Genomic DNA, 10,690 nt, shown 5'->3' with positions numbered 1-10,690 from the left:
AACCTTAATTATTTTGTAATGTCTCTTTTCAGTTGTAAAAGCTTTATTTAAAACATATGATTCATGGAAACTTGTTATTTAAAAATTTAGGTGCGGAAGCGTAGTATTTCAAAAACCCTAATTTGAACAATAACCAGAAGGAGGGCCTTATTACAATCCAGTCTGAAACAACTTAATAAACTAGAAACTATACGTTTTTTTGAAAACAAAAATCAAGTTCAAGTCATCTTGCTAGCTGGCCACCACGGAGTCCCTCCAACAGTCAATCCTCCTATTGAGCATCACTTAAAAAGAATAAAAGAGGGGGTGAATTTTCGAAAACTCAGTGTGTACAACCCTCAAAGAGTCCTAAGCAAACATCAATCACCACAACGTCATACATGCAATGTTGTGCAACCCACCCTAATAATCCAACCGCTACACATCATCTCCGTCTCCCTGTACACATCATGTGGGGATATAAATATTGACCCACTCATCCGATACGCATCAATGGTAGCCCGATTGTGGTACTACCTTCATTGCAGCAAGCTGCTAATCAAATATTGGGCTTAATAGCCATCGGTGGATCCACGGTTGTCAAGCAACCATGCGATCCTCATATATTTCCTCCGTTCTATAATTCCCAACCCATATGTAACCTAAACAGAATATCATATGAATGCAGCAGATATACATGTAACATTCGTAAATCTTACCTTCAACACATAGGGGTATTGTGATCACTTTTCACCTTTAGGGGCTTTTCGGTGATTTCTCTTTATCATGAGTTTATTACTTACCTTGGCCCATTAACAAGTCCTCGTTGGTTAAAGTGAATAGACATTATGCACCAGGTAGGATTCCAGAGAAGAGGAGGTGAGTCATTAAGACCGCTTAAGTACCAAGCTCTCCCTAGATCCAATCCTAGACATGCATATACCCATTGCTTAAACCGTAATTTATACATATTTTTACCCCATTCTTAACGCATTTTATGGATGATTTCCTATTAGAATTGGTGAATTCGGTGCTCCTAATGCTTTAATTTCATGTTTTATACTCAGGAGAGCATAAGAGAGCAAAAGGAATGAGAAACGGGCCAAAAACGGAGAAAATGGGCCAAAGTAAGAAATCAACAAGGCTTGGGCCTCCTCACACGGGCAAATCACACGGCCGTGTTAATTTGGCAGGCTCGAGCATGGCCTAAAGTAATCGTACATGGGCGTGTTACACGGATTTATCCCTACCGAGCCCAAGTTGAGTCCAATTTAGAAAAGGCTAATTTTGAGGGCTCTTAGGCATTCCAAAGCCTATAAATACACCCTAGTGGAGGAAGAAAAGGGAGACGGAGATGAGGGAGTAAGGAATTACTCCAAGGAAGCTGATTGATCCATCTCAGAAGCTGGATTCATCATCAAGACTGAATATATCTCCTCAATTCTCTCTTCAAGAGTTTTGGGTTTTCTTTATGTTTTGTATTCTTTATCATTCTGAGATGTTTTCTTATTTAGTTATGAACTAAAACTACTAAATACCTAAGGGGAATGAAACCTAAGATGAATCTTGTTATTATTTTCTGAATTGTATGATAAATATTTAACTTGTTCTTAATTATGTGTTCTTAATTATTGTTTTGATATCCCAGGATACTGATTCAGGATAAGCTCTTATTCAGAGGAGGAATAGACCCTGTCTAAGAGTATATTTATCATAATTAAGCGGAGTTGATTGCGCACCTAGACATAGGGTGACAAGATTTTGCCGGATTAGGGTGAAACCTAATAAGGGGATCCATAGATCGAGTTAATGCAACCCTAGAGTGTTAATTATAGAAAAGTCTCAATTATTCAATCTATGGATTAGACGTTATTAGTCTTGAATAGGGATAATAACATAACTTAGGTATTGTCTTAATTCAATTGATTTTCCCAAAAGCAATTCCCCAATTCCATTCTCTATGAATTCTTAGTTTAGATAATTAGTTAATTAAAACAAAAGCTCTATATTCTTAGGCTAGATAATAAAAAAACAATCATTACTAGTACTTTTAGTTCCTTTGGGTTCGACAATTCGGTTTTGCTAAAACTATACTACTGTTCGATAGGTACACTTGCCTACATCGCGAAAATAGTTAGTTGAAGAACGAGTAATTATAAATATTTAAAACCTACCACAAAATAATGCGATCAAGTTTTTGGCGCCGTTGCCAAGGAACTAAGATATTAGGAACGCTCAATTTTTATAAGTTTAGCCATTTATTTTCCTTGCAATTTAATTTTATTATTGTTATTACTTATTAATTTACTTTCTCCTTCTCTTGGCAGGTTTCTATAGTTTATGACTAGAAGAAACTCGTCAGGACCATTACTTTTTGTCGAAGAAATTGATCATACAGTTCGCAGAAATCAAAGAGAAATAAGGCAAAGCTTACGATACATAGAGAACGAGCAAGAAGACGATACTCAACTCGCAACCAAAAAGATGGCTGAAAACAAATGCAATCAGCTACCTCTTGCAATTGCGATTAATCAAAATCCTGCTCCACGTATTATGTATGATTATGCTAAACCTTCTTTAACAGGAACTGAATCAAGCATAGTTAGACCTGCTATAGCTGCAAATACTTTTGAATTAAAACCTAACACTATTCAAATGACACAACAATTTTTTCAGTTTGATGATTTGTAGGATTAAGATCCTAACGCTTATTTAGCCAACTACTTGGAACTATGCGATGCATTTAAAATTAATGGTGTTTCTGATGATGCCATTCGTCTTCAGCTATTCCCTTTTTTATTGAGGAACAAAGCTAAATAGTGGTTGAACTCGTTACCACGAGGGTCAATTAGTACTTGGGAACAAATGATCGAAAAATTTTTACTAAAATATTTTCTGCCGGCTAAAACGGCTAAATTACGTAATGATATCTCTTTTTTTGTGTAGATGGATTTAGAAACACCCTACGATGCATGAGAGAGATATAAGGATCTTTTGAAAAGGTGCCCTCACCATGGTTTACCTCTTTGGCTCCAAGTTCAAACATTCCATAATGGTCTGAATCCTTCAACTCGACAAATGGTTGACGCAGCTGCTTGCTGAACCATCAATAATAAAACACCTGAAGATGCTTATGAGTTTCTAGAGGAGATGTCACTGAATAACTATCAGTGGCAAGTCATGATGACAAAGCCAACAAAAACAGCCATCATTTATAACGTCAATTCGGTCACCATGCTCTCTAATCAGGTAGAACTCTTGAATAAGAAAATTGATGGTTTTCTTAGTTCTTTGCAGGTTCATCCAATAATGCAGTGCGAAGCAAGTGGAGGTGGAACAAGTCATTCAAAATACCAACCTTATGGCCACAACATGGATAACGAGCAATTAAATTACATGGGTAATAATCCTCAACCTCAAAACAATCCATATAGTAACACTTACAATGCAGGTTGGAGGAACCACCCCAATTTCTCGTGGGGTGGTCAAGGAAATCAAAGACCACAACCACCTCCAGGTTACCAACAACCCTACCAACAGGAAAAGAAGCCGAACCTTGAAGAGATGCTCTCAAAGTTTATATCAGTGTTAGAAACTCGTTTCCAGAGCACCGAGACAGCATTTAAGAATCAACAAGCATCGATCCAAGGGCTCGAAACTCAGATAAGCCAACTGTCCAAATTAATTTCAGAAAGACCACTAGGAAGTTTACCTAGTAACACCCAATCAAAAGAGCATGTGAAAGTAGTTACACTAAGGAGTGGGAAAGTGTTAGCGGAAACTTAAAAGAAGCTAACACAAGAGGACGTGGTAAGCAAAAGAAGGGAAGAAAAAACCGAAAATAGTGACAAAATAGTGCCGAAAGAATATAAACCTCCAGTTCCGTACCCAGCAAAATTGAAAAAAGATCGCATTGATGCGCAATTCGGTAAGTTTCTTGAACTTTTTAAGCAATTACATATCAACTTACCTTTTGTTGAAGCCATCTCGCAGATGCCTACATGCGCAAAATGTTTGAAAGGGCTTCTAACAAATAAAAGGAAATTCGAGGACTTGTCTACAGTAGAACTCAACGAGGAGTGCTCAGCCATACTCCAAAACAAGTTTCCAACCAAACTGAAAGATCCAGGGAGTTGTACTATCCCTTGCTTAATTGGTAGTCTGAATGTTGAGAAAGCACTAGCTGATTCAGGCGCTAGCATTAATTTGATGCCATATAAAATGTTAAAACAACTTGGCCTTGGGGAACCTAAACCTACTAGGATGAGTATTCAATTAGCCGATAGATCTGTTAAATATCTTGGGGGCATTATAGAAGACGTACTCATGAAAGGAGATAAATTCATATTTCTTGTTGACTTTGTTGTGCTTGACATGGATGAAGATGTGGAAGTGCCCTTAATTTTAGGGCACCCATTTTTAGCCACTGCTAGGGCTGTAATCGATGTGGGTGATGGTAAATTGGTACTTAGAGTAGGTGACGAGGATATTATCTTTAAAATTTATGATGCTATGAGGTTTTCTAGGGAACAAGATGATTCATGTTATTTTATTGACTTTATTGATCATACTACTCAAGACTCTTTTCAAGAAATTATACAGAAAGACACGATAGAACTGTATCTAGCTCAAGAAGAGGAGACAGATGATGAACCTAATGAGTATTCTTCAAGACAAGTAGAATATGAGGGCATTAAGCTAAACGATGAACTTAAGCAAAAATCCTGTATTGAAGAGCCTCCCAAACTGGAACTTAAACAATTACCAAACCACTTGGAGTACGCATTCCTTGGAAATAACTCTACATTACTAGTTATTATTGCTTCCAACTTGCAACCCAAGGAGAAATAGGAATTGATCCAAGTATTAAAGGAACATAAAAAGGCCATAGCTTGGAAAATTTCTAACATTAAAGGAATCAACCCCCCTTTTTGCACCCACAAAATTTTGATGGAAGATGAATATAAACCGTGTGTGCAAGCTCAAAGACGACTGAACCCCAACATGAAGGAAGTTGTAAAAGCTGAGGTAATTAAACTTCTAGATGCTGGAATTATTTATCCTATTTCTGACAGTTCTTGGGTAAGTCCAGTGCAGGTTGTCCCCAAGAAAGGAGGCATGACGGTTGTGACTAACGAGAAGAATGAATTAATCCCAACAAGAATAGTCACAGGATGGAGAGTTTGCATAGACTACAGGAAACTAAATGATTCCACAAGAAAAGATCACTTCCCCTTGCCATTCATTGACCAAATGTTGGAAAGATTATCCGGACACATGTATTACTACTTTCTAGATGGACTCTCTGGTTACTTCCAAATCCCAATAGCTCCTGAAGATTAAGAAAAGATGACATTCACATGCCCATATGGTACGTTCACTTATAGTAGAATGCCTTTTGGATTATGTAATGCTCCTGTCACTTTTCAGCGCTATATGATGGCCATCTTCGACGAACTCTTGGAAGATATCATGGAAGTATTTAAGGATGATTTTTTGGTATTCGCTAACTCTTTCCATCTCTGCCTTAAAAATTTAAAACGAGTTTTAATAATATGTGAGGAAACAAACCTTGTACTTAACTGGGAGAAATGTCACTTCATGGTTCAAGAAGGTATTGTATTAGGGCATAAAATTTCTAATAAAGGAATTGAGGTGGACAAATCTAAAATAGAAACAATCGAAAAATTACCACCTCCTAGTTTGGTTAAGGCTATTAGAAGCTTTTTAGGACATGCTGGTTTTTGTAGAAGATTTATTAAGGATTTTTCTAAAATAGCTAAGCCTTTGACTAAATTGCTAGAAAAAGATATACCTTTTAATTTCGATGAGGAGTGTTTAGAAGCATTTAATACTTTAAAGGATAAATTAATTAATGCTCCAATCATAATTGCACCTGATTGGAACATACCATTTGAACTAATGTGTGATGCGAGTGATTTTGCAGTTGGTGCAGTATTGGGATAGCGAAGAGACATTTTCAACCTATCTATTATGCCAATAAAACTTTAACAGCTGCACAAGAAAATTATACTACTACGGAAAAAGAGTTGCCAGCTGTGGTTTTTGCATTTGATAAATTTCGATCATATCTCATATTGTCTAAAGTTGTTGTTTACACTGACCATTCTGCCCTTCGCTACCTTTTAACTAAAACTGATGCAAAACCTCGACTCATTCAATGGATTCTCCTATTATAGGAATTCGACTTGGAGATTCAGGATAAGAAAGGAGCTGAAAATCTCGTGGCTGATCATTTGTCCAGGCTCGAGAAATCCAATACCAGAGAACTAGATGACGTTGAAATAAATGATTTGTTCCCCGAAGAACAATTTTTCGCTATATCTAACTTCGAGGTACCTTGGTTTGCAAACATCGCGAATTTTTTAACTGCTAACATTATCCCAAAAGGGTTATCACAACAGCAAAAGAAGCGATTCTTTAATGATGTGAAAAACTACTTTTGGGACAACCCCTTTCTGTTTCGCAGATGTGCAGATCAAGTCATTAGAAGATGCGTTACAAGATCAGAAACTTTAAAAATATTAGAACATTGCCACTCAGGGCCAACCGGAGGACACTATAGTGGAACTAAGACCGCACACAAAATACTTGAATCAGGTTTTTATTGACCTTCATTATTCAAAGACGCTAACAGGTATGTTACTTCATGTGACAAATGCCAACGGACAGGTAACATATCTAAACATGATGAAATGCCTCAAAACTATATGCTTTCATGTGAAATATTTGACGTTTGGGGTATCAATTTCATGGGCCCATTCCCCAGTTCATTTGGGAATAAATACATCTTAGTAGTAGTTGATTACATGTCCAAATGGGTGGTAGCCCAAGCTCTACCTACTAATGATGCTAGAGTGGTAGTACGTTTCCTTAAAACACTCTTCTCGAGATTCGAAACACCTAGAGCAATTATCAGGGACAGGGGCACTCATTTTTGTAATACCCAATTTGAAAAAACTCTTAAGAAATACGGAGTTCATCATAGAACAGCCACCCCATACCATCCTCAGACTAATGGACAAGTTTAAGTAGCAAACCGAGAAATCAAATGGATCCTTGAAAAAATAGTAGAATCAAACAGAAAAGATTGGGCAGCGAAGTAGACGATGCCTTATGGGCTTACAGAACTGCTTTTAAGACCCCCATAGGGACATCACCTTACAGACTTGTTTATGGAAAAAGTTGTCATCTACCATTTGAACTAGAGCATAAAGCTTTTTGGGCCATCAAATTTCTAAACCTTGATCCCGAACTTGTAGGAAAAAACAAGTTGATGCAGCTGAACGAGCTTGATGAGTGGCAAGCCAATGCATACAAAAATTCAAGCCTATACAAGGAAGCAAGAAAGCGGCGCCATGACACTCACTTAAAGAAACGAAAACAATTTGAAGTTGAAGATCTTGTCTTACTATATAACTCAAGACTCAGATTGTTTCCTGGGAAACTTAAATCACGATGGTCAGGACCTTTCGTAATTCAATCTGTTCTACCATATGGCACAATAGAGGTGAGTCACCCATCATATGGTACTTTCAAAGTAAATGTACATCGTCTTAAACTTTATAATGGTGAGAATTTCAAAGATGATGGAGAGGAGCTACGACTCCACAAACTGCCCTGAATAAACCAAAAAGGTAATAGTCGAGCTTAGACTATAAACAAGCGCTTCCCGGGAGGCAACCCAAGCACTAACGGTTTTAAATTATTTAAATTTCAAGTTTTAAACATTTAGGTCACTAACAGAGTATTTGAAACACAAGTTCCCAACTCTACACGGCCGATCACACGGTCGTGCTTAAGGCCGTGTGACCAACACAGACGGAAACACGGCCGTACGATATGGCCGTGTGAAAACAGGGTAAAAGTTATCTTTCCCAAAACAGGATGTGATAAGTGGCCACAGGCGTGCGACCTAGCCGTGGTCAAATCTGCCAAACGAACATGGGTGTGCGACACGCCCGTGTCTAGTACCCGTAGATGACACTGTCAAAATGACACGGGCGTGCGAAGACCTACATGACTGTGGGAGAAGCGAACCACATCACACACGATCGTGTAATATGATCATGAAGACACATGCCCTATACACACAGGCGTTTCCGAAGGCCGTGTGACGACATCTCATTTCGCGACAAACACGGGCGAGACACGATCCACACGGGTGTGTGAACCGGCCATGACACTTAAAAAAATTAGGTTATCTATCCTATTTTATTTTATTTTTTTATTTTATTAATTTTTGAAGATTCTTTTGTTTTTAAACACGGCTTATCTTTATAATTGCTACCAAATTATTTCCCCAATCCTCCTATTATTCTTCAGAATCATATTTGTCCTCTAGCTTTATTTCCAACAACTCGCTCTTGCTAATCCAGGATTCCATGCATTTTTAACTCAAGAAGTTTCACTTGTCTCCCTCCCTTATTCTTATACTCTAATATTAGTCTTTGTACATTGAGGGCAATGAATATTTATTTCATTATCATAAAAATCCCTGAATGACTACCTTGTTCTCTTGAAAAGCTCTCATATCATATTTAGGATAAATTTTGATTGATTTATGATTTTTATTGATATATCTTGAATTAAAACATAGGCAATTATGCATTGATTGTTTAAACTTTAAGACATTAGAGAATCAAGCATGATAAGTTGATTTTTAAGAATTTAAAATCTTAGGTTGTTTCCCCAAAGTTTAGGTATTACTTTGAGTTGGAATTCACAAGTTTTAAACATCAAAAAGCCATAATTTTTGTGAGATTTTTTAGCCTTTTAAGCACCTATTAATTCTTTCATGCTCACATTTATTATTGCTTTGAATGCGTCAGTATTGAACTGTTATTCTAGAACTTGCTTGATTATGCATGTCGAGACCACACCATTTGATTTGATATGTCAAAATGATTAAGGCACTTAGGATTAACCCACTCATGCCATGAAAATCCTACCTCCATGACTAACCCCTAGTAAACATCCTTGAGCCTAACAAAGCCATTCCTTGTATTACCCTTAATATTAACCCTTAACCCATTATTGTTGAAATCCCCTAAATTAATCCCTATTTTTTGTCGAGATTTGAGTTGAATAAATTGCTTAGCTATGTCTTGTTCTTAATAGTTAGTCTATGTTATTTAACTTGTTCTAAAAAAAAAAACTATGTATACACATTAGTAATTCCACTTTTTTTTTTAGAAGAAGCTCGATTGTACACAAGTGATGATTAACTCTTTTTCTAATTAGGCAATTTTTCAATTCAATCTCGATTCTAACCCTTTCTTTCAGCTTGTGACCACACCCCCTAACCAAGCCTCATTACAACCCTCTAAAGACCTTTTGATTGAAGTATCATCTTAAATTGTAGTGGTGAAGATTTGATTTTCATGCAAGCCTATGGTAATGACTTTTCATTATTGGCTATTGAGTGCTTCATTTATTGTCCTTAAACACCTTGAGTGATTTGAGTGAATCTTTAGTGAGGATATCCAACTCTGTGATATTCTTAATCAAAGGTAATTACTTAGACGAGGGGAGACACCTATGTTGCATGACTAAATGCTCAACTTGGAATGTTTGAAACTTTTATGTTCTTTTAGTTGAATTCTCAATGTATGATTACTTATGGGTTATTTTGAGATATTATCAATAGAAATTATAAGTTGAGAAGAATTTATTTTGATTATGAGTTGATAATTTGGCTTGAGGACAAGCAAATGCTTAAGTGTGGGGGTATTTCATAAACCGTAATTTATACATATTTTTACCCCATACTTAACGCATTTTATGGATGATTTCCTATTAGAATTGGTGAATTCGATGCTCCTAATGCTTTAATTTCATGTTTTATACTCAGAAGAGCATATGAGAGCAAAAGGAATGAGAAACGAGCCAAAAATGGAGAAAATGGTCCAAAGTACGAAATCAACAAGGCCTGGGCCTCCTTACACGGGTAGATCACACAGTAGTGTCAATTTAGCGAGCTCGAGCACTACTGCGGAAGTAATCGCACAGGCGTGTCCCTGCCAAGCCCAAGTTGAGTCCAATTCAGAAAAGGCTAATTTTGAGGGCTCTTAGGCATTCCAAAGCCTATAAATACACCCTAGTGGAGGAAGAAAAAGGAGACGGAGAAGAGGGGGTAAAGAATTACTCCAAGGAAGCCGATTGATCCATCTCAGAAGCCGGATTCATCATCAAGACTGAAGATCTCTCCTCAATTCCCTCTTCAAGAGTTTTGGGTTTTCTTTATGTTTTGAATACTTTATCACTCTGAGATGTTTTCTTATTTAGTTATGAACTAAAACCCATAAATACCTAAGGGGAATGAAACCTAAGACGAATCTTGTTATTATTTTCTGAAGTGTATGATAAATATTTAACTTGTTCTTAATTATGTGTTCTTAATTCTTGTTTTGATATCCCAGGATACTGATTCAGGATAAGCTCTTATTCAGAGGAGGAATAGACCCTATCTAAGAGTACATTTTTCATAATTAAGCAGAGTTGATTGCGCACCTAGACATAGGGTGACAAGATTTTGCCGGATTAGGGTGAAACCTAATAAGGGGATCCATAGATCGAGTTAATGCAACCCTAGAGTGTTAATTAGAGAAAAGTCTCAATTATTCAATCTAGGGATTAGACATTATTAGTCTTGAATAGGGATAATAACATAACTTAGGGATCTCTACGG

The 10,690-nt window shown here is 36.9% G+C and overlaps 1 non-coding gene across 1 annotated transcript; it reads right to left on the bottom strand.

The window, feature by feature from the left end:
* Positions 1-2,892: 2,892 nt before the first annotated feature.
* Positions 2,893-2,999, bottom strand: LOC128283118 (small nucleolar RNA R71). The gene has a single exon (XR_008273459.1). It is a non-coding gene; the product is annotated as a small nucleolar RNA R71 (small nucleolar RNA).
* Between the last annotated feature and the right edge of the window lie 7,691 nt (positions 3,000-10,690).

This window comes from Gossypium arboreum, chromosome 10, assembly GCF_025698485.1.
Source record: "Gossypium arboreum isolate Shixiya-1 chromosome 10, ASM2569848v2, whole genome shotgun sequence".
Classification (NCBI taxonomy): Eukaryota; Viridiplantae; Streptophyta; class Magnoliopsida; order Malvales; family Malvaceae; genus Gossypium; species Gossypium arboreum.
The sequence above is the reverse complement of the archived record's forward strand: the minus strand, read 5'-3'. Positions and strand labels throughout refer to the sequence as shown.